This window comes from Saimiri boliviensis, chromosome 8, assembly GCF_048565385.1.
Source record: "Saimiri boliviensis isolate mSaiBol1 chromosome 8, mSaiBol1.pri, whole genome shotgun sequence".
Taxonomy (NCBI): domain Eukaryota; kingdom Metazoa; phylum Chordata; class Mammalia; order Primates; family Cebidae; genus Saimiri; species Saimiri boliviensis.
The window spans coordinates 107479774-107506108 of NC_133456.1; the positions used below are offsets into that span (position 1 = coordinate 107479774).

A 26335-nucleotide genomic window follows, 5' to 3' on the forward strand; every position below is an offset into this window, starting at 1 on the left:
AAGCCACAGGGAGAAGACAAAATTTCCAAAAGCAGCCGTACCCACACGTATGTGTGCTTGAGCCTTTGAAAGCACCCCCCACTGAGACTGCAGCCCAAGGCCATGCCCTGCTGGAGTCCGGCCAGCTCACAGTAGCTCTCAGCATCCTTGGCGATAGGATGGGCTGGGGGCGAGGTGGGTTGCAGAGCAGCAGAGGCTCAGAGGTGTGACTCCCAGTTATTCAGGCAGCAGGTAAAGGTGTGCTTTTCAGTAACAGGACCCTGCTGGAAGAGGAGGAGGAGAAAGAGAAGGAAGAGGAGAATAATGGCAGGACACACACACTCTTTCTCTCTCTCACACACACACACATATGTATGCATTTCCAGTTAGGGCTTTACAATGGCTTTTGACCAATTAAAGAATTACTAAATAGCCTTTGATTTGGATAACTCAAAGAAACAGGTAACAAATAATTTCTAGAAATGAATTTATTATGTACAGTTGATCCTTGAACAACATAGGGGTTAGGGGCACTGATAGTCCTTGCTATCAGAAATCTGGGTATAACTTCTGACTCCCCCCAAACTTAACCACTAATAGTCTACTGTTGATCTTGACCAGAAACCTTATCAATAACACAAACAGCCACTGAACACATATTCTGTATGTTCTATGCATTCTCGACTGTATCCTCACAATAAAGTAAGCTAGAGAAAATAAAATGTTGCTAAGAAAATCACAAGGAAGAGAAAAATGTATTTTCTATTCATTAGGTGGAAGTGGAGCTGGATCATGATGAAGGCCTTTACCCTTCTCATTTTCATATTGGGTGGACTGAGGATGAGAGGAGGGGTTGGTTTTGCTGGCTCAGGAGTGGCAGAGGCAGAAGAAAATTCACCTGTCAGTGGACCCTGGCAGCTCAACCACATTGTTCAAGAATTGTTAAATGATGTATCTATTTGTATCTATTTTTTAAACACACAATAATAACGATGACAAATGAAATTAAAATCAGCACACCAGGCAGGATTCTTTGAGCTGGTTTTCTCCAAGGTCTGCAGAATACAACTCTGCCATTAAAAGGGATTCCAGTTCAAATCCTGGAGAGGGCTACCCTCTTGGTGAGTGTTTCACTCTTAGCCCAAACTTACACAGCCACTATTTAATAACCTCTTTATCTGTCTCTATAACTGTAATAATTATACACATTGAGGGACAGGGGAGATGGAAGTGTAGTTTAATAAAATAAATAATAGAATAATAAACCTGCTTGGAAAGAAAGCCAGTTTAATCAGGGGGCTGGGCACAGTGGCTCATGCCAGTAATCCCAGAGCTTTGGGAGCCCAAGGTGGGCAGATCACCTGAGGTCAGGAGTTGAAGACCAGCCTGGCCAACATGGTGAAACCCCATCTCTACTAAAAACCCAAAAATTAGCTGGGCATGGTAGCAGACGCCTGTAATCCTAGCTACTGGGAGGCTGAGGCAGGAGAATCGCTTGAACCCCAGAGACAGAGGTTATAGTGAGCAGAGATGGCACCACTGCACTCCAGCCTGGGTGACAGAGTGAGACTCCATCTCTAAAAAAGAAAGTTGAATCATTCCTTCATATAAGCTGAGCCCAGTGTGAAGACGGGTGAGGTCCTGGTGGAGCTGCTGTTATCTCTTAAAAACTATTTTATTCTTTTGAAACCAATTGCAAGAAAACACAGCCACATTGAGACCCCTGCAAACGGCTCTGTCGTCTTCTACCCTCTTCTCTGTGCTCCTCCATCACACACACCTGCCAGATTGATCCTCCTAAAACGTCACATTAATCATGTTATTGCTGCTCACTGATCTTCATCGCTCCTAATTACTTAGAGAATTAAATTCAAACGTGAACTTGACTGCTCCAGGCCCTCCCCAGTTGGGCATATTCCATGGCTGGCCCCCTTACCTACATCCTTCTGTGTTTTTACCCTTCCTTCTGACAAATGAGTCAGCTCACCATTTCTCAGATTAATTGTGCATTTTCTCAACACCAAGCATTTGCTCACACTATTCCCTAGGCCATAAAGCTCTTTCCTCATTCTGTTTGTCTTTTTCTTCCCTCCCTTCCTCCCTCCCTTTTTCCTACTCTCCTTTCCCTCCTCCTTTCCTCCCTCCCTCCCTTCTTTCCTTCCTTTATCACGGACTATCTACAACAGATTAGGAGCTGTGGGTGATTCCTACCTCCTCCTCCACCAGCCCTGCAGGATGTCTTCCTCCTCCAGAGCGCATACCACTTAATATTTGGCATTAGTTTGTCAATTAGTCATAAAATCCTGCAACCACTCTTATGCTACTCAAAAATATATTTACCTTATCTCTCAACAAGATTTCTCCGTGCCAGGATCATGGCTTACTCTTTTTGGTACATGACATAATGCATTGCCTGTAGCAGGTATGTTTCATAGATGTTTGTTATATGTATGAATTTAATGTGGATGAATTAATTAATCTGCAATGAATTGATGGATTAATTCTATTAAAATTTCATCTAATGACTTCTACACTTTTATCTTTCCCTAACCATAATGCTGCAAGCTTAGATATCCCTGCATGGTAGAGGACAGTGTAAGGTGAAGTAGTTCCTGAGCTAGACATCTGGGCGTTTTATAACTGTCCAATGGCAACAACAAAACCTTGAGCCAAATCACAGCTTGGGATGTTATTTCATCATTCTCAGTGGATCCATGCCTCAGGAAAACCCATAGCTTAGAGAGGCTCATGATTTTAAAAGGAAGAGTAAATAAATTGAGGGTAAAATATTGCCTATGCACCTGGAGGACATTAAGCTAAGTGAAATAAGCCAGTCATAGAAAGAAATAATATACAATTCCACTTATATGAATTCCTAGAATAGTCATATTCATCGAGATAGAAAGCAGAATGGTAGTTACCAGGGGCTGAGCTAGGGTACAGAGGGAGTAATTGTTTAATGTATATAAAGTTTCCATTTTGCTAGATAAAATTGTTTAATGGATACAACATTTCTGTTTAGGAGGTTACTTGCATGACAACATAAATGTAATTGACACTACTGAACTTCAAAATAAACATGGTAAATTTTATGATATGTGTACTTTCTCACAGTTCTTAAAAATGTTTAGCATGCCTGTAGTCCTGGCTACTTGGGAGGTTGAGGCAGAAGGATGCTTGAGCCCAATAATTCAAGGCTGCAGTGACCTATGATTGCACCACTGCATTCCAGCCTGGGTGACAGAACCAGACGCTATCTCTAAAACAAATAATAATGAAATAAAATACACAGAACTAAAAAATTTAAATAACCACTAAAAAGAAAAAATTAACTGCTTGTGAAAGAATTCTGACATATATTTGGCAGGTTAAAATCATTTCAGTGATGGCCAAAAAAAAAAAAAAAAAAAAAAAAAAAAAAGACTCTGCAGTGGTTTTCAGATAACAAAGGAATTTACAGGTCTTTGTTTATAAGCAAAATATCTACTCTTAACATAGTTCTGGTAACTAGATGAACCATTCTTGGAATCTTCCAATCTTGCCATCTTAATAAATGGATGAATGCCTCAGTTGTCCCAAATGTTTATTTCTGCATTCTCATCTTGAATAATGAAAAGGAGAATAGCCTTATAGATAATTTACAGTTTATAAGAGCTCTCATGTTTGTTGTTTTCAATAACAGGGATGTCTGTGTCAGCAACTCCATTTCCACGTTTGATCATGGGCAAAAGGATGTGTTTTTCCTTTTGAGTGAATTCTTTTCATGAGCCAGTTTCTCCTTATTTAATCTTCTAAACAAGACATAAAGTTTTGGGTGACCTTTTTATAAAATCCTTCTTATATATTGGAATATTGGAAAGCAATGTTTGTGTGCACATACTTGTTTTGTTTTTAACCACATCTATAATATTAAAAAGGAAGAAAAAAAGCTTTTTTTTTTTTTTTTTTTTTTTTTAAAGTGTCTCACTTTGTTGCCCAGCCTGGAGTGCAGTGGTGCAATCTCAGCTCACTGCAGCCTTGACCTTCCGAGCTCAAGTGATCCTCTACCTCAGCCTCCCAGGTAGAAACCTTCTTTTTTTTCTTGAGATGGAATCTTGCTGGGTCGCCCAGACTGGAGTACAGTGTCATGATCTCAGCTCACTGAAACCTCTGCCTGCTGGTTCAAGCAATTCTCCTGCCTCAACCTCCCAAGTGGCTGGAATACCCGCTATCATATCAGGCTAATTTTTATAGTTTTAGTAGAGACAAGGTTTATAGGCTGTTGACCAGGCTGGTCTCAAACTCCTGACCTTAAATGATCTGCCCACCTCAGCCTCCCAAAGTGCTGAAGTTATAGGCATGAGCCACCAAACCCAGACAAAACACTTTTAAAAAGTGGAAACATGTAAGCTTCTAGGCATTTACATTGAAAAGTTGACACAAATTCTTGATGAATTTTGCTCCAATTTTTCTGGCAGCTTAGATACAAAGAGAAACACACTGGATTATGTATTTTGTTCTGCAGCAGGAGAATATGTTCAATTTTAAGTGCAGGTGATGACAGTAATTGGTACACTCTATTTTTGTGTTCTTTAGAAGAAACAAGTATATATCTGTTGACTTTTTTTTTACAGCACTCATTTTGTGTTATTTTGTTCTTCTCTTCTCCTTCCTTACAGAACTTTCACTGTCTTTGTAACTTTCATCCACTAGTGAAACAAACTGGAGATTATAGTCTACTGAGGAACTGCCTATGGAAGATAATGAATGAATGATTCCTTCCAAGCCTTTGCAGGTGCAATAGCTCACCCGTTGCTTCTTTTGAGGAGCTTCTTCTGAGGCTTTTTTTTTTTTTTTTTTTTTTTCTGAGATGCTTTTACTCAATCAGTATCTTTCAGTCCATATTTGTTTCTCTGTCAGGAAAGTCCATAGGAGGAGCTTGGAATCTCTTGGACTCTTCAAACCTTGTAGAGCCTTTCATGTAAGTGAAACAAATAGAGAGTAGTAAAAGATTGTTATGATCAATAAGGGATTAAATGGAATGCAATCAAGAAGGGAAAATGGCTGACCTTATCAGTAAGTCAGAAAAAATGTGAAAAGTTATATGACCTACAAAGATCTGGGAAGGTCTCATGGCATCCAGAGACTCTGGGTTTGCCGGAGTCCATAGGAATTTTGCTCTTGTCTCTTTCTACTTTTCCCCATTGAATTTGTTTTTGTTTCTGTGAAATAATTTTCTTCTATCGGTCCTTTCTTATTTTATCCCTGCCCTTCAGGATTTCATTTCTTTAGCAACTCTGAGGGACATATTGTTGATTCTTCAACTCTCTATCTTATTTTTCCTATGGGGAGACCCAGCTTGTAAGTGTGTCATTTCTCCAAGGTTATTTTAAACAAGCCATTTCCCCAGTCCTTCTTTTTGCTAAACAGGACTCTCTAATTGGGTTTAGGTCTTGATGAAGAGGTATCTGGTTTCTTTTGGTTCAGAATTCTCATTAGAATTAATAGTGAAGCTCTATACACATGTTCATTAAGGCAACATTCCAATTCAGACACATTTCCGATCACACACTCCAGATATGCCAAAGAGTTTAAACCTCAGGCCCCATAATACTACTTCTCAAGTGTGCTGTCCTAAAGTAGAAGAGATTTCTAGAAACTTCAGACAGATTTGGTGATCAGTGGTCATAAAGATCTGCTGAATAGCCAGCTCAAATGCACTTAATCAGTATCCCAAAATGTAACTCATACATTAAAGCTAAATTATAATGCCTAGCTTGTGAGATGTTTTAAAGTGCATTTATCTGAAAATAGAGCTGAAACCTAAGAAAGATGCTGTTCTTGCTAACAGTAAGAGAAATGCCAATTAAAGCGACATGAAAATGGAGTTTCTCACTACAGAGGGACGAAAAGCCCACAGTTTGGCAATGAATTCTATTGGAGAGACTGTAAAGAATTAGACACGTGCAGAGATTGCTTGTGGGGATGCAAGACAGCAGAGCGCCTATGAAAGGGAATTTGATCACATGTATAGCAAAATCACACACGCATTTACTCTTTGGTTCACTTCTGGATGTCTACCACTAAGACAGAATACAAAAACGCTTATTCCTAAGGCTACTCATTGCAGCATTATTTATCATAGCAGAAGAAAGATAACCTAAAATAACCCAAATGTCCATCCGTTGATGTCTGGGTAAATAAACTGTGGTCCAACTATATGAAAGAATATCTCATAGCTCTAAAAAGAAGCTAGTAACTCTTCTATATACAACTACAGAGTGCTTTGCCAGATATATTATTATATGCAAAAGTTAGGTGAGAAAGTATATGCTGTTTTCTAGAAAGGGGAAGAAATGAATATATACACACATTTGTTTATATCTGTTAAATAGAGCAAAGGTATCACCAATCACATACACAGAGGGGTTACCTGGTTACCTAAAGGAAAAATGATAGAACAACATGAATGAGATAATGATAGAAGCTACGAGCTTTGGCTATATCTTTTTTTTTTTTTTTTTTTTTTTTACAGATTTAGAATGATGTAAACCTGTTGCATCAATATTAAAAAGCTAACTTTAAACCACACCTAAATGTTACAAAAAGGTAAACGTAAGTGTACATCTGGCTGTTGGCATAAACACACAGAGAGGAACTATTTAAAGCAAACTTTAGTTTACTGTATTACAATTTTAACTTTTATTTTATACTTGGGGGGGTTCACATGCAGGTTTGTTACTCAGGTATATTGTGTCACACTGACGTTTGGGTTACAAATGATCCTGTCAGCCCCATAGTGAGCAGAGTACCCATTAGGTCGTTCTGCAGCCCTTGTCCCTTCCCTCTCCCCCTCGTAGTCCCCAGCATCTTTTGTTCCCATATTTATATCCACAAGTACCCATTGTTTAACTCCCACTTAGAAGTGAGAACATAAAGTATTTGGTTTTCTGTTCCTGCATTAATTTGCTCAGGATAATGGCCTCCAGCTGTATCCATGTTGCTGCAAAGAACATGATTTCAATCTTTTTCAAGACCGCATAGTATTCCATGGTATATGTGTACCACATTTTATTTATCCAGCCTCCTGTTGCTGGGCACTTAGCTTGAGTCCGTGTCTTTGCTGTTGTAAGTAGTGCTGTGATAATATATGAGTGTGGGTGTCTTTTGGCTAGAATGATTTCTTTTATTTTGGGTACATGCCCACTAATGGGATTGCTAGGAGAAATGGCATCTTGGTTTCAAGTTCCTTCAGAAATCTCCAAACTGCAAAGCAACTTTTATGGCACAGCAATTTCGTTATACATCCCAAAGGACAAAATGAACTTTAAAAAATCTTAAATTATTACCAGTTTGGTATTGGTAGTGGTGATTTTGTTTTTCTGAGGCTGTCTTCTGAGTAGTGTGGATAAAGCAAGTGAGAAATGGTGTTGATGTCATTGAGATCCAGATTTTTGTCATGCTAGAAAAAGGAAATTGATGAGATTGTGTAAAACTCTAGTTCCAATTTTGAATTGGAAATACCAGAATAGATGTCTGACCTAACTTACATTTTAAAAAATACTTAAAATGTCCCAATGTTGCACCCTGCAAAGTCCTAGGAACAACCAATCCAGTAGTAAGTAGTATTCCTCACTCCCCAGTGGTGGATCTAGATACTATTTCCCACTAAAAAGAACCACCCCCCTTAAATAAATGGTCACACCAAAAAGCAAAGAAATTAAATAACTACTAAGAGTGTTTCAAACATGTTCAGGAGCAACTGAATAGTTCTTATTCCTGGGGTGACAGTTTGATCCCAAATTAAGATAAAAATTGAAACATATCAAATTTACTTGACTCCATAAATGAATATTGATGCTTTAAATAAATTCATCAATCACATTTGAATGACGCTTAGGCATGGTGAAAATTGGCGAATTTTGAAAATTGGTGAATAAAGGGAGTTTTCTGTTGTGGATATATTCTAACTAATAAATGATGTAGAATGATGTCATTCTATCATTGAATGACAATATTTGCAATCCCTAAAGAATTAATGGAGTTAGGCAAAGATCAACAAATGATGATATCACAAAAAGAGAGAAAACCAGACATATGTAACCATGAGTGGAAGGCAACACCACCACTGATAATATAGTCTCGCCGAACTTACAAGAAATACAGGAAACAGAGGAACATGATAAACAACACCCCAGAGATTCAATTAGTAAAATCCAGATTACAGGAAACTGTAAAAGCAAATGATCCAGTGTGTTCAAGAAGATTTGCAAGAAAAAAAAAAGAAAGAAATTAGGGAAATCTATAAATAAAAAGAGAAATGAGACATACCAGTCAATTGCTATTTATGGACCTTCCTTGGATCCTTCTTCAAACAAACAAACTTTTTCAAAAAAATACACACACAATTGAGGAAATCTAAGCATCATTTGAGAATATTAAGAAATTAATAAGTATAAGAATGGCATTATGGTTGTTTTCTTTAAATCTCTATCTTCTAGAGATATAAACTATAATGTTATAAGTGACAATATATTAATTTATATTAAAGTCCATTAAAATTATTTATAGTAACTCTATTATAATAATTGCATCGAGAAAAGTTCTAGAAATGTATATGTAACAAACTTTATTTTTATTATTTTTTATTTTTGTGGAGATGGGGTCTTGCTGTGTTGCCCAGGCTGGTCTCAAACTCCTGGGCTCAAGTGATCTTCCCCTCTCGGCCACCCAAAGTGCTGAGATTACAGGCATGATCCACTATGACCAGCCATCTAACAAACTTTATTTTATTGCTTAAACTTATTGTTTTCAAGCTTATAAATTACAAGAAATTTCTTGGGTGTTAGGAGGACTGAAGAAAACAGTGACCCTGAAAAGAACTATGATATGTAGCTCTTAAAATGATCCATCTCTTATGGGCCAGGCTCAGTGCTAGAGATGCAGTGAAGAATAGGTGGAACGTGTGAGCTGAGGTTGTGAGGATGAAAAATTGTGAGGATCCCCACTGCATGAGGATCTGGGACGATGGAAAGGGCACTGCAGGGAGGGGACCCCATGAACAAAAGTCCTGCCACCGTTGGGAAGAGCTTGGTGTAATTGAGTATTTGGATTCCTAAACACTGCCCAGAGCTCTTGAAGACATCTAAGGGCACACTTCTCAGGCCTGCCCCCATCGTGTACTCAACTCAGAATTTTTTAAAGGCAGCTGCTCTATTAGGCTTGCCTGAGATGGTTTGGTTTTCCCAGATGGGAGAGGTACACACGGTAAGAGCTCTTGGACTGAGTTGAACCACATGAAATTGCCAGCCTCATGCGCCCACAGTGGCCAAAGGTTGGCAATTTCTCATGCTCTATCTAACCTCAGCATTCTGAGTGCCAGGACTGGTCGGGGAAAGTCTCTTAGCTTTGTGTCTCACTGGCCTTTCTACTTAGGCCAGGCTGGGGTTATAGCACAGATGGGCCAGGGACACTGAGCAGGGCCACTGTAGAGCCTTGGGGATGAGAAGGGGTAGATGGGATCTGCTCTGTGTGGCCTCACCTTACCTTTCCGGGAAATAGAGTATCTGGGAAGAAAGGAAATTCGCTTAGAGAAGTAGACTGGGGTTCTAGACTTGAGCAATTATATGGGCAGAGACTGAGGTCTGGTTTAAGTCAAAGTAAGAGATCTAGAGCAGGGAAGTGAGCATCACAGTGTAGACCTTGACGGCAGTGTAGACATTGACAGCAGTGTGACCTTGATGGCAGTGTACCCTCGATGACAGTGTAGACCTCGATAGCAGGAGGACCATGGAAAGCACATAAAGCATGGGAAAAAATGAGAAAAGTCCATTCTCTAAGCCAGCATTTGCTCCAATTCACGGCAAGGAGGAACGGCACCCTACCATACCTTATCTGTAGTTGGTTGACATAAGCTTAGTAGGAATCATTGACTATACGTAATTCTTTTAGCTTAAGATGGGTTCAGTCATTTTAAATTCATCATTTCATTGTGATCTTTATGAAATTTAGACTTGCAAAAAATTCTAGGCATTATCATAGAAAAAAGATAGATAATGGGAAGGGAGAGAAGAAAAACATCTCAGTGACCTTCCAACTAATTATTCCAATAGCAACTCTGGCCATAGGGTGGGCAGGCGAAGTAAGGTGCCCTTAGAGTGTGCTGCCTTCTCTTAGCAATTATGTACTAATGAGAACCTGATACTTGAAATAAATACACTAATGATATCACTTCATTTTACATTCAGCTTTATATCATAGAAAAACTAATGCTTACTAGATGTACTAATAGTGGCTTAAACAAGATAGATCTTTATTTTTCTTTTGTGGAAAAAAAAAAAACAGTCTGTAGGTAGTTAATACAGGGCTGCTCTGGAAGTTGTGTAGTCAGCAGAGACCTAGGCCTCTGGTATTCTTCTCCTCCACCATCCTCAGTGGATTACCTCATGGCCCCAAATGGCTACTTGAGATCCAGGCATCACGTCTATTCCAGGCTGCAGTAGGAAAAAGGGAGAGAAGTTTCACCCCAACCATTTTTAGGAGATTTCTATTAACACCCCATTAGGCAAAGCTTAGTCACAGAACACATAGGAGTGAGGCTGCATGTGTATAATTTTTTGGATGAGATGGCCACGTTGCTGATCCGATTGGAATGAATGTTTTTTTACATGGAGAAGAGGAGGAAGCCTGTTGGGAGAGATGCTGGCCATCTCTGTCAGTTCCGCAGTAGGGCCTGCTATTGGCCAAGGCACTTGTGTGAAGGAGAGTCTTCCGTTATGAAATTAGACAGGAATCACACCCACATAGAATGAAAAGTACGTCCTTTCCTCCCTCCAACTTTCTCCCAAGTGCTTTCCATTTCTTATAGGCTGGGTTTTGAATTCTAGAAAAATAAAGCTTCAGAAAGTGGCTGTGACAGGTTGCCCCACATAAAACCTCTCATGCACATAATCACTGTACCAGATATAATTGAGAGCTAATTTCATATTTCCTGCATATCATATTGGAAAATTGAGCTGTCAGATCTCTTTAAGGGCTACATGCCGAAATGAGAACACCCAAGCCTTTCTCTTTGCAGTACACTCCTGCAGGAATGTTTTTCTCTCTCACTATCTTCAAGACTAAGAAAGTTGTACTAGAAGCCAAATCCATCGAATTTGAGTAAGCTTTTGAAGTTCAGATATTTGCTGTGGATAAAACTGAGACAATTTTCAAGGAAATGAAGTATGCCTTCTCACTAAAAATCCCTTAATTTCCAAAGCGTTTTAAATTGTGTGTTGTGAGCTAACCAGTGCATTCTGGGAGGATGGATTGGGTGTTGATCCTCCGTGGTCAGAATACCCTGACATACCTGTGCAATGAAGAGCTGGGTGAATGAGAAATAAACAGGGAATTACTCAGTGCGTCCACCTCCCGGGTTCAAGTGATGCTTCTGCCTCAGCCTCCCAAGTAACTGGGACCGTGGGCCTGTGTCACCACACCTGGCTAGTTTTTATATTTTTAGAAGAGATGGGGTTTCACTGTGTTGGCCAGGCTGGTCTCAAACTGCTGACCTCAAGTCATCTGCTCGCCTTGGCCTCCCAAGGTGCTGGGATTACAGGCATGAGTCACAGTGCCCTCTTGAGGGTGGTTAAGTTTCATACTACAAAGGTATTCCAGGAGACTTACTGCTGATGTGAGAAGCTTAGGCTCCATCACTTAGGAAAGAATCTTCCAATCTGTGGACCACCTCACTGTGTTCTTTTCTTGTAGCTTTTTCTGAGCTCTTTTACATCTTGTGTTTTCCCAAAAGATGCTTAACTGGGAGGAAATGTGCGTCTTCTATTCCCTAAAAGCATGGTAGTCTAGGGGTTAGACTTAAATCCAGTAAAAGCAGCTTGATTTTTTGCATTAAGTTCTACAGATAGCTGAGAAATGATGGTCATCCAATAACTGATGGGAGATATGTCTAAAATTAGACAAGATGCTCTTGAGAGAATATAACAAAAAGAAAAGGAAGGGGAGCAGAATAGAGTATACCTCTGCTCTTTGCTCTTTGAAGAGTTTATGGGCATTATTCACAAGGAGAGATGTGTTGTGCTGTGTTGTGTTAGAAACCAGGCATATTTGAAGGTAGAAGCTCACAAGCATGGAGATAGTGATCAGGGGAACCAGGTACAAATATGCATAGCGTATGACATAAGAAGAAAGTGTTGACTGGGTGTGGTGGTTCACACCTGTAATCCCAGCACGTGGGGAAGACAAGCCAGGTGAATCACGAAGTCAGAAGATGGAGACCATCTTGGCCAAAAAGGTGAAACCCATTTCTACTAAAAATACAAAAATTATCTAGGCATGGTGGCCCATGCCGGTAATCCCAGCTACTTGGGAGGCTGAGGCAGAAGAATCGCTTGAACCCCAGAGGCGAAGGCTGCAGTGAGCCAAGATTGTACCACTGCACTCCAGCCTGGGTGATAGAGTGAGACTGTCTCAAAAAAAAAAATAGGGGGTCATCAATTTTTCTTCTCATCTCCTTTCTTCACCACTTTGCCCATCATCTGGCGTGCTCTCTCTCTAGATCCTCAGTGTTATTTTTCTCTCTCTCCTCATAATCTCAAAAGATGTATTGAAACTAATTCATATGCAAACTGGAATAGAGCGCAAATGAATGCCCTTGGAATTTCAGCCAATGGTGAGTATCTGAGGGCCTTTTGAGGAGCAGACTACCTAGTCCTATTTTATCTATTCATAAGACTAACCCGCAGCCAGTAACGATTTTAAGAAAAAAGTCTTGGAAGTATCTCAGCAAAGTTTATTATTGAAGACCAATTCCACCAGTTTCATTGACCCCAAGAAGGAACACGGTAGAAAGTTCTGGGAGAGCCTGCAGTCATCATCAGCCATAGGACTAGAGAAGCCACCTAGCCCAGAGATTTTCAAACTTTTCTGTTATAAGTCAGATGTTTTTAAACAGAAATAGTATGGGGAATCTTAAAAGGTAAAACATGTGATAGATAACACAGAGCTGTTTTGGTAGAAACCTGGGGTGGTTCGGGGCTAAGGGGTGAGGGAATGTCATACCCTGGAGTGTGGGGCCTGAGGTCTAAATATCGCAGCTCCAACCAACCCACACATTGTGAGGACCCAAAAGCCTGGGCTCTGAAATGCTGAAAGACTTGTACAAAATTAACACACAGTTAAAACTGTATTCTAACACTCCAAACTTCTAGTTCAGAGTTTTCCCTCTAAAGTAATCAAATGATTGATTTTCCCTTAGATATTTATTTTTTCTGTTATTAGAAAACCTAAAAAGTACAGGAAGTAGGGTGGGGGAAATGAAATGCACTGAAAACGCCATCAATAAGAAATATATATATATGTATATATATATATATATATATATATATATATATATATATATATGTTCTATTTTCAGCATGAAATAATCTTCAATGATCTTAACTTCAACAATCTTGAACAGATCGGCTTTTCTCATATTGATTCACTGTGCAGCTGATCCTAAGACCCAGCAAGTAGATAAAATAAAATATCCCAGATCCTAGACTATAACTGTATATAGAAAGGTTGACTTCTTTCATTTATTCAGACTTTTAGAGGGGGAGAAAATATGGTGGAAAAGTCACTTTGAAATAGCTCTTCCTAAAACCTCTCTAACTGGGTTTCTCAGGCCCCAAACCCAGCCTGTCCTTGCAGATAATGATGGAATACTTTGGAAATATTTTTTACAAGGAATTTTTCTAGGTGTTTTTTTCAAGCATCCAGGAGTCTGCAGCTCTAGCTGTGGTCGAGTATTTCTAATGAATTTTTCGAAGCTCCAGCATGGATGCTACTTCAAATAAAAAACTGATAGAAAATGGAAATGTTTCTTTCACCACATGCAGTAAGTGATTTTAAATTCATAAGTTCAGGTGAATCGAGATGACAGTGGAAATGAAGTTGACATAAATGACAGAGCCAGCCAGGCACAGCAACTGGGTTTGCTGATCTGACTGCAAAACGAGGAGTGGATGAGCCACCTGTCTGGTACATGAGGGTGAAAACCAGAGATCTGTGCTCTACGCTAGAGTTTGTATACAGAGCAGGGACGGAGAATTGAGGAGAGAGCCAGGCAGGGGATGGAGGGAGAAGGTACCTGCTCAGAACCAAGGCTGTAAAGCCAGACTCCAGCCACTTGGTAAGCTAAGCCTGGAAGATCACTTGAGCCAAGGGTTTGAGGCCAGCCTGGGCAACAGAGGGACACCATGTCTCCAAAAGTAAAGAAGTTTAAAAAGATTACTGGGCTCCATTATTTACAAAGTATTTAATCTCTCTAAGTAATAGATGTAAAAGGGACCATTAAAAATTATACCTCCCTTTTGAACATTTATTAAGTAAATACAGTTGACCCTTGAACAACATGGATTTGAACTGCACAGGTCCACTTACGCATGTGTTTTTTTTTTTTTTCCAACCAAATGAGTATCAAAAATATCATATTCACGGGATGTGAAACTCACGTATAAACAGGGTCCACTTTTGTGTATGAGTTCTTTAGGGCTAATTGTGGGGCTGGGGTGTGCCTGGGTTTGAGCACATGCAGGGGTCCTGAAATCAATCCTCCCCATGCACTGAGGGAGGGCTGTGCACATAAACGCTTAGAGCAGGATTTGCCCCACAGTGTTCAAGGAGTCATAGCTATTCTGATCATAATTATCTTGGAAGTTTTCTGATGTTTTCTCTTCTGTCTCTCATCTCTTTGCTAACTCTGCCCTATAAATTTAGACTATAATGAGCATTTTACTGGACACATTTGGAAGAGTTGATCGGAATGTATCAGGACTAGGAGTAAGAGGAAAGCTGAACCATGGATATGGGCTCAGAGTTTAGGCCAAATGTCAGTCCTGAGTGTGGCACTGATGGAGTCTGAGGCTCCACTGAGATGGAGCGAGGCCTAGACACCTGGATGTCCTCAAAAAGCAGATCTAAGAAAGGGCATAGAGTTACCCAAGGCAAATAAAAACAGCTTCCATTTCATGAATACTGTGTGCTAAGCGAAGCGCACCTGTGATTTCGTTGGATGCTGTCAACAAAGCATGTCTTCAGATGAAGAAAAGAAGGCTTCAAAAAGCTACACAAGTAATCCAAGGTCCTGGCACTGAAAAGTGGCAGAGCTGGAGTTCCAGTCCCAGCTCCAGCAACTCCAAAGCTCATACGCATGCCCACTGGGTTGTGCTGTGCCAGGAAAGCAGGACAGGCCGGGTCCATGGTGTGAGCAAAGGTCTCAGACCCTGTGACCGTTGAACAAAGATGTCTGAATTGAGTGCTAGGGATGCACCAGGGTAAGAGACTAGATTGGGGGTTCTTGAGAACCATATTCAGAAATATTTCCTTTATCAGTCAAGCAAAGGGAATGATTGAGAAATGTTGGATTGAGAATATTAGAATAATACGGCTTGCATTTTAGGACCATAACTCTAATGGAAATTTACAGGGATGGATTTACTTGAGCAGAGTCAGGAATTAGGGATGACCAGTTTGAAGGCTACCACAGTAATCCAGTGAGAGCTTCTTGGGCTAAGAAAATAAATTATATAACATAGGCCAGGCGTGGTGGCTCACACCTGTAATCCCAGCACCTTGGGAGCCTGAGGCAGGCAGATCATGAAGTCTGGAAATCAAGAGCAGCCTGGCCAACATGGGGAAAAGCCATCTCTACTAAAAAAAAAAAAAAAAAAAAAAAAAAAAAAAAAAAAAAAAACCACAAAAATTAGCTGAGCATGGTGGCAAGCGCCTGTAGTCCCAGCTATTCGGGAGGCTGAAGTGGAAGAATCGCTTGAACCCAGGAGGCGGAAGTTACAGTGAGCCAAGGTCATGCCATTGCACTCCAGTTTGGGTGACAGAGTGAGACTCTGTCTAAAAATAATAATAAAATTAATAAATTATATAACATACAATTTTCATTTATAATATTGTATATAATGTATATTATAAATTCTCTAATCTATAAATTATAAATTATAATTTACTTACATATATAACTAAATATCTAAGACATAATATATCTATAATAATTAAGAGCACTAAATTTGGAATCTAACAATCCAAAGTTTTCACCTCAGTTCTGTTCTATGTTACCTGTTTAAACTTGGGCAATTCAACTTCATCCTCTGTAAGGCAGACAGGTAAGGTTGTCTTAAAGAACACTGTGAAAATTAAGATGAAAAAGATGATTCACTTAATAGCATTTAGCACAGTTGCCTAGAACATCGTGTTCATTAAATACTAGCTGCTTTATTATCATAATAATTATTAATATTTCTTACTGCCTTAATCCTTCCTGTTAGCCAGAGAACAAAAGTCAGCAATTGGAATGAATGACTTTTTAAAAACTTCATTGTAACTCATTTAAGCAATTAAAATTTCTCAAAAATTCTATTTCTAAAATTTCCTACAGATAGAGAATCCATGGCATATAGCAGGATGTCTTCCACAAATGACTCTTTTTTTTTTTTTTTTCTTTTTGAGATGGAGCCTCCTGTGTCACCCAGGCTAGAGTGCAATGGCATGATCTTGGCTCACTGCAATTTCCACTTCCCACATTCAGGCGATTCTCCTGCCTCAGCCTCCCGAGTAGCTGGGATTATAGGCACCTGCCACTACACCGGCTAATTTTTGTATTTTTAGTAGAGACAGGGTCTCACCATGTTGGCTAGGCTGGTCTCAAACTCCTGACCTCAGGTAATCATCATACCTTGGCCTCCCAAAGTGTTGGGATTATAGGTGTGAGCTACCATGCCTAGCCTCCTGTTTTGCTCTTTAGTGAATAAATAGGATGCAATGCATCTAAATGTGATGAGGGTGGGAAATAATGCATTGTCATAATGTTCCCATAATGCTCATGCTCAGTTGTCTCTCCTGAGTTGTCAACTCCTGCAGAGCAGAGTTCAGGTCTAGCCAGTTCTTTTCATGGCCAAGCAAAATGCATCCCCTGCAAAATCAGCTGCTTCAATCTTTCCCTTTTTAGGTGATTTATGTGTTGAAGCTTTGGAATGAATTATCTAATATTGAAAAACATATTTATTTGCAGAGTTAGTTTAAGAAATAATTTGCCCCAAAGTTGTCTAGAAGATCCCTTTTAGGAACTCAAATCTTAGCTCCCTACATCTAGCGGGATTTGGCAATCAGAAGTCTCTCTACGTAATTGTTGCCAGGGAAAGAAGTCAATTAAAGCAGGTGCCTTAGTCAGTTCAAGCTGCTCTAGCAAAATACCTTGGACTGGATAGTTTATAAGCAAGAGAAATTGATCGCCCACAGTGTTGGAGGCTGGGAGGTTCAAGATCAAAGCGACAGCAGATCTGGTGTCTGGTGAGGGCCCAGTTCTCACAGATACCCCTCCTGTGTGTCCTCACACAACAGAAGGGGTAGACATTTTCCCTCCAGCCTCTTTTATAAGGACACTAATCCCATTCATGAAGATTCCACTTTCATGATCTAACCACCTCCCAAAAGTCCCACTTCCTAATAACAATGCGTTGGGAATTAGATTTCAATGTATGAATTTTGGAGGGGAATAACCCGATCACAGCAGAAGGCTTGGTGCCTTTTTTTCCACAAGAACAGGATGGTGAGGGTTATTTTTACAGCCTCTCATAATTGGGTACATATGATCCAAATTCAGAGCATTACTGTAGCGTTCCAGTTTTCCACTCACACTCCGTATGTCTTCCTGTTCGTCTTCCGGTTTTATTGATTCATGGACAGTGAGTTTTCCGGCCATTTCCACTGGTGTGGGCTTGCCCTGGAGTGGGACCCCCACCCTCTGGAAGAGGCCTCGGCATGATTAAACTCTGGAGAACTGGGTCGTATTTTGGAAAGCATGTTGGCTATGCTTATTTACATGCCACATCATGTATGGGCTAAAACTGGCACATGTGGTCTTTGTTTCATGGCTTGGTATTGAACAGGGATTTGATTCACTGTGCTGGAGAGAAACGATTTTGGAGAACTGGATGCAGCCTGGCCCACAGGCTGCAAAGTACTGAGGTCGAGAGTGCATTTGGAAGTGTGTATGTAAAATAATTCAAACTGCGGTATCCCGGCGAGGTGCTTTGGTTCTTTATGCGTTGCTCTATTAATAGCTATGTCCCCACGAAGAGTTTAAGCCTTCCAATTCAATTGACAACTGTAAATTACAATACGAATGGCATCAAATCAGTGAGTGGCCCAGTGCCAAGTGACAGCGCCATTTTTGCAACAGGGAGAGTCTATTCTGAGCATGAAATTGAGGGCTAGCAGGAAGCACCCAGGCAGTCCCATGCAGAATCTTTTAAGACCTGAACTAGTCCCTGGGGAGAGAAACATTTATTCTGGAGAATGTTGGTGGGTAGAGATGTCGTGAGCTGAATGGTCAGTGGTCTCTTGCGTGAAAAAAATGAATGTTAGAGTTTAATTTTTGTCTTATTTAATTATTAAAATCATTGGTTTCTTTGTTTCCCCTTAACTATCACAGTCATTAAAACTCACCCTTCAGAGAAAATTCACAGCAATAAGAGACTCAAAATCATCAGTTCCTTCACCGTCACACACAGACATGCACATATATACATACAGATATACATCTGTGCACATGTGTTCACACATTCATACACATGTGCATACACAGGCATGCACATTCAGGAAAAGGCATAGATATACATCCATGCACATGTGTTCACACACACACATACACATGTGCATCCACAGGCATGCACGTTCATGCACAGGCATAGATATACATCCATGCACATATGGCCACACATGCACACTTGAGATGCACACACACATATAGTCCAATGGCAGTAGCCACTGCAAATCTCCCGTGCATCTTTCTGGGGAGCTACAGAGGCATCAATTCAGTTTGTTTTTGAAATGAACATAAGAAACACACAAACAGGCCAGGCACAGTGGCTCACACCTGTAATCCCAGCGCTTTGGGAGGCCAAGGTGGGTGGATCACAAGGTCGGGAGTTTGAGACCAGCCTGGCCAACATGCTGAAACCCCATCTCTACTAAAAATACAAAAATTAGCCAGGCGTGGCGGTGGGCAACCGTAGCCCCAGCTACTCGGGAGGCTGAGGCAGAGTACTGCTTGAACCTGAGAGGCAGAGTTTGCAGTGAAGTGAGCCGAGATTGCACCATTGCATTCCAGCCTGGGTGACACAATAAGACCCTGTCTCAAAAAATAAAAAGAACCTGGACAGAGCAGAGTCACCAAAGATCACCTTTGCCAACCTCATCCCAATAGAGAGAGGCCAGGTGGGTTGAGAGGTCCGGTGGATTCCGAAGCAGATAGAATTTTTCTAGTAGGGCCACATGGAGCCAGGCAGGGCTCACTGAATCAGTACCATGCCAACCTCTCTCAGGCAGTTTTCTGTTTGGGTGATGGAAGAACAGCACGGGTGACCCTCAGTGGAGGCTGCTCTCCATTTGAAAGGAGATTCCAGCCTTTGTGTTCAGAGACTGGCCCACACCAGAGTAGGGAAGCAGGATTGCAGGATAGCGGCACATCATTACATTTCCATTCTAATTACCGCTTGCTTCAGTTCTGTGATCGTCCCCCAGGGGGTATCGTTAATATGGTTTTCATGTCTTCCATGTAGACCGGGGTTTCTGCACAGGCCTCATCATTCCACGCACCCTTTCTCTGTACCAAGCCCCTAACATCTACCCGGGATGGGCAACGCGCCTTATTGCCTTACATTTGGGTTCAACCAAAGGGGAATCAAAGGGAAGAGACTTTCGTTCTGTTGAGCCAGACTGTCAGATCAGAAGCCTGGAGCTGTCATGAGTTGCTCGCCTGAGCTGCCCCTTCCAGAAGCTTCCCCTGGACAGGGCCTTTGTTAATGTGTTCTGCTCCGACGGGTCACATTTCATTGTCTCTTCCATGGCCTGTTCGCCAAGAGCCTCCATCCTCCTGCTCCATTATCATTGACATGGCAATCACTGATGAAAGCTGTTGTCTTTTTTAAAAAAGCATCTTTTACCCAGCTATGGTTTCTTTCCCAGATAAATTCACTAGGTGGCAGTGAACAGTGAGGAAAAGAGGGCTGCTTTTGAAAGGAAATTGAAAGGCAAGCAGAATTAAACATTCTAGGATATCTAATTGCAGGTCGTAAACATCCTTCTAGGAGTCATGGGCGGTGACATTTGTACCTAATCGGAGACAAACTGCAGCTTTAAGCAGGACATCTAGTCTCTATTAAATGAGGAAATGCCAAGATTTATTATGGAACTTCCTCTTAGCACTCTGCTGGCAATTTTTTTCATAATATGGTTGAAATCAAATACCTACATTTATTGCCCATAAACATATTTTTTTTTTTGTAGAAAGTGGTGCATACAAGCAGGTCCCACTCATCCTGTCAAAGGTTTTATTACGTATGAGTGGGTGTGAGCACGTGTGAGTGTGTGTTTTCTTTAGATGTCAAGTGAACCTCATGATTACGTCAAGGATCTCAGTGTCATTACTCTGATTAATTTCTCCATGTAACCACCATCTTCCTCTCTCAACCAGGAAGAACCGTTTTCATCCTATTAAACTCAGTGTTAACATTTTTCTAGCAGGTAGAGCCTAGGATCTCATATTACTTCTGCTTTGGGAAGACTCTAAAACTACAAATTTATTAAGACACTAAAATCTTAATGCACATATTTACAATTGGTTTATTTATGTGCTGCATGGTTTTTAAACTAAATGCACTTTGTTCAGAGGGGAAGAAAACAATCATGCATAAACTGAAGAGGCAGTTTCCAGAAACTGCCGAACCATGCAGGTGGCCTGCAAAGACCCACCTTGCTGGGATCAGGAAGGCAGGCACAGTCATTCCACGGCCTTCGCACCTCCCGTCCCACGTGATCTTCGTCCATGGCCCCTAATCTGGCCTTGGCCTTGGGTCCTTAATAGAAGCGATGCAGGGAGCTCTAGTTCCCGATGAATGCTCTTGGGCATAGCAGCATCACTGGGTCAGTTATATTGACCTTACACTCCAGTTCTCATGACTGGACTTCACATTCCTGCCTCTTTCTGTATACCCAGGTCTCTGCTGTCTCCCAGGCCTGAGTCCTATTCTGGTGAACAAATGACCTCTTCTCATGTTACCTTGTTCTGGCTAGAGTCTCCAAGGCCTAAAGTCCCACCTTTGTATCCCAGCCTGGTCCCAGGACCCCCCTATTTGATAAAGACTCCCTCCTTCAGTGCCAAATACATGCCTATGAATTGCTGAATGTCACCACCTCCAGGTCCCTAACAGTGTCCTCCACTAAGTGGAGCACCCCAATGCATCCCTTTAACGAGGATCACCCCTGCAGACTCCAGCTTTTTCTGACGTCTATATGCAACAAACACTGATGGAAGGGTACTATGTGCTAGACTCTCAGCTGGGCACTGGCGACACAGTGGAAGTAAGACACAGTCCCTGCCATCAGAGAGCTTATAGCTACCTCCAGATTCTCATTTTTCCCTTGGGTGTTCTCCCAAGGCCAGCAACTGAGTCCGTCCCCAGCCCTGCCTCACCTGGGCTACGAGTCAGCCCAGTGCTCTTACAACCAACTGTTCTGGCCCTCCTAGCTGTACCTGAAGACACCAGAGTATGCAGCTCAATTTAGAATGAAATGCTTTCAATCACTGTCAACAGACAGGTTCGTGCTGCCTTTATTCAACAGGAGAATGGAACCCGAGTGCTGAGTTATTTACCTAGTCACTGTCTTCTGGGTTCTACGTGGTCAGGTGGCCCCAGCAGCCAGTACAGTACAGAAGCAGACCTAAGAAATCTGCCTGGCTCAGAGTGTGTGAACTAGAACTCCCTGCATCGGTTCTGTTAAGGACTCAAGGCCAAGACCAGGTTAGGGGCCATGGATGGGGATCACGTGGGAGGAGAGGTAGCGAAGGCCGTGGAGTGACTGTGCCTGCCTTCCTGATCCCAGCAAGGTGGGTCTTTGCAGGCCGCCTGCATAGCTCAGCAGTTTCTGGAAACTGCCTTTTCAGTTTGTTTATTATTGTTTTCTTCCCCTCTGAACAAAGTATATTTAGTTGAAAAACCAGGCAGCACATAAATAAACTAATTGGAAATATGTACACTAAGATTTTAGTGTCTTTTAATAAATTTGAAGTCTTAGCGTCTTCCCAAAGCAGAAGTAATATGAGATCCTAGGCTCTACCTGCTAGAAAAATGTTAACATTGAGTTTAATAGGATGAAAAATGTTCTTCCTGGTTGAGAGAGGGAGATGGTGGTTACATGGAGAAATTAATCAAAGAGTAATGACACTGAGATCCTTGACGTAATCATGAGGTTCACTTGACATCTAAAGAAAACACACACTCACACGTGCTCACACCCACTCATACGTAATAAAACCTTTGGCAGGATGAGTGGGACCTGCTTGTATGCACTATTTTCTTCAAAGACCACTCAAGCCCCGCCAGGTTACCTTGCTGTAAGAGAGATTCAAGTCAGGAGTAGAACATGACCTTGACTTAGCTTCAGTCGTGCAATCAAGAGCTGGGAGGTGGGGTTCAGGGGAATAGAGACTGTCCCTTGCTAAGAAGATGAGATCATCTGAGGCCGCGTTTCTATATGTAGTGGACAGTTGTATTTTCTAGAGTGGCTGTGCCTGTAATAATAATATGTTCATTATCTTGAAAGTGAGTGGCCTGAGTTTTTAAGAATATTGGTGATTCCGGTTGGAAACTTAAAGATACATTTAACCAAAGACAGAATATACTAACTGGAAAGCAGATAAGTAATTGCCAAGCTTCTGTTTGTTCCCCACTGAAATGAGGCAGACACGGGGAAATACCCTAGTAAAAAAATTAAAAACAGAAATATCCGTTCAGGAAGAGACACTAAAAAAAAAAAAAAAAAAAACCTTGAGGCTGGGCGTGGTGACTCATGCCTGTAATCCCAGCACTTTGGGAGGCCGAGGTGGGTGGATCACCCAAGGTCAGGAGTTCGAGACCAGCCTGACCAACATGGAGAAACCTTGTCTCTACCAAAAATACAAAATTAGCTGGGCGTGGTGGCACATGCCTATAATCCAAGCTACTTGGGATGCTGAGGCAGGAGAATTACTTGAACCCAGGAGGAGGAGGTTGCAGTGAGCCGAGATCGTGCCACTTCACTACAGCCTGGGCAACAAGAACAAAAACTCCCTCTCAAAAAAAAAAAAAAAAAATCTTTATACACACAGTGCGGTTTTTACATGCAACTATTTTCTCCAAATTTGAGTTCTAGTGGTGTGTTGGGTTCGTTTGCCTTTTTTCAGTGCCATGTGGGAGACACCTTGGCTGCTATATACATGCACACACTCACAACATCTGATTGCTTTTTACCAGGCTTTTGAAAGATAAAAATGTCTTTAAAACTTAAGTAAATTTTGTGGAAAGTTAGGAGTTCTCTTTGAAGAAGATTTTTAGGAATCTAAACATTCTTCCAACTCTTTTCTTGAAATCCTGTTCATGCCTTGCAGTTAGAATAGGTTTGGTGTCATTCTGATGTTTTGTTGGTCTAAGCTCTCAGGGCCCTGGAATCGTGACTAGACAGTATTTCACTAGGTAGTAAAATATTAGTTTGAGCCAAGCATGGTGATGTGTGCTTATAGTCTCAAATACTCAGGAGGCTGAGGCAAGAGGACTGCTGGAACCCAGGAGTTTGAGCCCAGTCTGAGCAACATAGTGAAACCCTGTCTCTTAAAAAATAAAAATAAACATAAATAAAATTAAATTTCAAATGTTAGAAGTACTTCATTTGGGTACTTCTCTTTGATGAAGCCTGAAGCTCATGAATTTATACCAATAACAAAAAGATTTGTTGCAAAGTACTTAACCCCTGCTTTGAAGTATACTTGATGCAGTTCATAAAGTTAGAGATAAACAGAAAATCACAAGCAGTGGCCTCATTGCAATGTGGTTCCAACGTTCCCTAAGAGCCCGCACTCTCTGGGCAATCGATGGAGGCTTTAGCACGGAGCGGCTGGGGTGGTGCTGCGTGATTCCAACCCCACCCTGTGCTCCTTGACCTGTGACTGCATTTCCTTCCTGCTTTTCACTCAGGTCCTGGCAAAGTGGTGTTTCCATGATGCCCGAGGGCTCGCTGACTGTCATGTCCTCAAGCTCTTATCCTGGAGCTCTGCAGCGCCCCGTCCTTCCGGGGATTCTGCCTTGACTCTGCAACACTTGCCCGTTATGCTCCTAATCATCCTCCCAGCTCTCTTCCTGTTTCCGAGTCCTAGCTCTCACATCCGTGGGGCACACATCTACAGGAAGTATGACTTCTGTGCACCCTGTGAATGGTTCTCTCCCATGCAGCGGTTGGCCTGCAGCCCTCCAGGAGCTCAGGCAAGAGCAAGGGTATCTCCTAGGCCAAGTGCCACCCTGCAGACTCTTTCTCCGTTCCTCCTCAGAAGGCTTTTCCCTTACGGCTATTTCTAGATTCCTGCTATAAATATTCTCCCAGCAGCCATCTGCCCCTCTGGTGGAGTTGTACTATTTCAGCGTGCTGTTTGGGTTACACACTCGGTGCTGCCATCCATTCTAGAGTTCCCCTCTTTCCTGGAGAATATCGCCCCTGTTGTGTCAGGATAGAGCAAGATCTCTTTTCCTGAAAGAAAAAAAAAAAAACCTGTACAGTATATACGAAGCCATCAGGAACTTGTGGGCCCATCAGATCCAATCTGTGGGTTTCTAAAGAGGACAGAGGAAGCAAAACAAGGTCTGGAAACTACCTGGACATCTACACCGTGTGCCCTAACCCCACGAAGCCGGGCCAGCCCCATCTGATCACTCCGCACTGCTGATGGCAGCGTCTCTCGACAGGCCAGGGAGGCATTTTCCCACGAGTGAAAATTTTCCAGGAAAACTATAGCCCGCGTTTTGTTTTGTTTTTTTTTTTTTTCCCCTTCTCTTGCTCTCTTTTTTTTAATGCTTGAAAAGGTGAACTTTTTTCAATCCACAATAAATAGGTGTTTCGGGGCCAAGCCCCTAATGAGATAATCACTGTGAAAGCTGCCACCAAAACCAGCATGTTTGAAAATGTACTGAAAACATAGAACAGGCTGGCCCTGTGCCCAGCATGCTGCGGGGAAGGAGGGGGAGAGGGGCTTTGTTTTCCCCAGAGCAGGTGACCGTGCAGACTTGGGCCAGCCCGTCCTCTCTGGGAACCGTGCTAAGAGGCTTCAGCACTGCGGGGCTGGCCCACTGGGCCCCAGTGGGGGAAGCAACGAATAATGCATGGGAGGTCAGCCAACGGCGGTCACGCTGGACACTCCTCTCTCCCCACGGAAACTCAACCTCCAGAAGAACCAGTGCCAGGGGCCTGTGGGAAAACAGGTACAGTCAAAGGGAAGCTTTGTGATGGCATTATCAGCTGGGAAAGTCGATGGACTTCAAGCGCTGGGAAACTCCATTGACTTTCGCAGCTGATTTTACCATCACTAGGCCAACTCCACGGGCTTCCTCATCAATGAGGGCTCATCTTCCAGGCTCTGCCCAGCAGCCCCCACCTCACCCCTGTGTTTATCGTTGTCCCTTCTGGGCAAGCTAGCGTCAGGCTCGTCATTACAGGCAGCTGGAGAACTAACAAGCACCTGCCTCCAGCCACACCCCGGCTCCTCCACATCTTAGCTAGACAGTGACTGCCTCTTTATGGACCTCCAGTCCCTCGTGGGGAAAACTGGGTGTCTTTGTGGTCCTCCAGAAGCCCACCCTGAACCCAGGATTTGAAGAGAAGTGATTATTATTAAGGAAGTGCTCCCAGAAAAAACAGTAAAGGAGTCGGGCAAGCAAGCTAGATGGAAGCAGCAGCCAGGTAATGGTGCGAGCTCAGGTGAAGCCCTCACTGCTACCGGTTCCCACCCCTCGGGAGCTGTGAAGCGCAAATTGCATCTCGGAGTTTGCTGCCTCTTCGGGAAGGGGAGCTCAGCTTTCAGACCTTCTCACCAGTTGGGTCACAGCAAGGTTGGCAGCGTGGACTTAAATCCTGTGCACCCCTGGTTCTCTCCTTTTGACCCAAACAGCACCGGGTGTCCAAGAGCCATCCTCTGAAGGAGGAGCTGGTGGAAGCTGTCAGCAGCAAAGCACAGAGAAGCTGGAGGATAGGCACACACACAGAGGGCATTGAGCTGTGGCCACAGCAGAGGGGTCTGCGACACCGGGAAAACTCAGTACCTCCTGTGCGTAGCCTTAATGTGAGGACTGAGTGTGTACCTACAAGGTGCCTACCTACGCCAGTCCACATTGTGCATTTCCAGGAGCGATTTCCAGATGTGCCCACACAGTGTCATGCTCATGCTCTGCAACCTCTTACCCAGCATTCCGGGAACAGACCCAGCCTGGTTCTTTCTTATCAGTAAGTTTTCAAACACGCT

The 26335-nt window shown here is 42.2% G+C and overlaps 1 protein-coding gene and 1 pseudogene across 3 annotated transcripts in view; both read left to right on the top strand.

Moving 5' to 3' along the window:
* LOC141585453 (ferritin heavy chain pseudogene) overlaps positions 1-23150 on the top strand; it is a 67619-nt pseudogene extending 44469 nt beyond the window's left edge.
* The window catches only part of FRMD4A (FERM domain containing 4A), a 682989-nt gene that overhangs the window by 212609 nt on the left and 444045 nt on the right, over positions 1-26335 (top strand). The window lies entirely within an intron of this gene.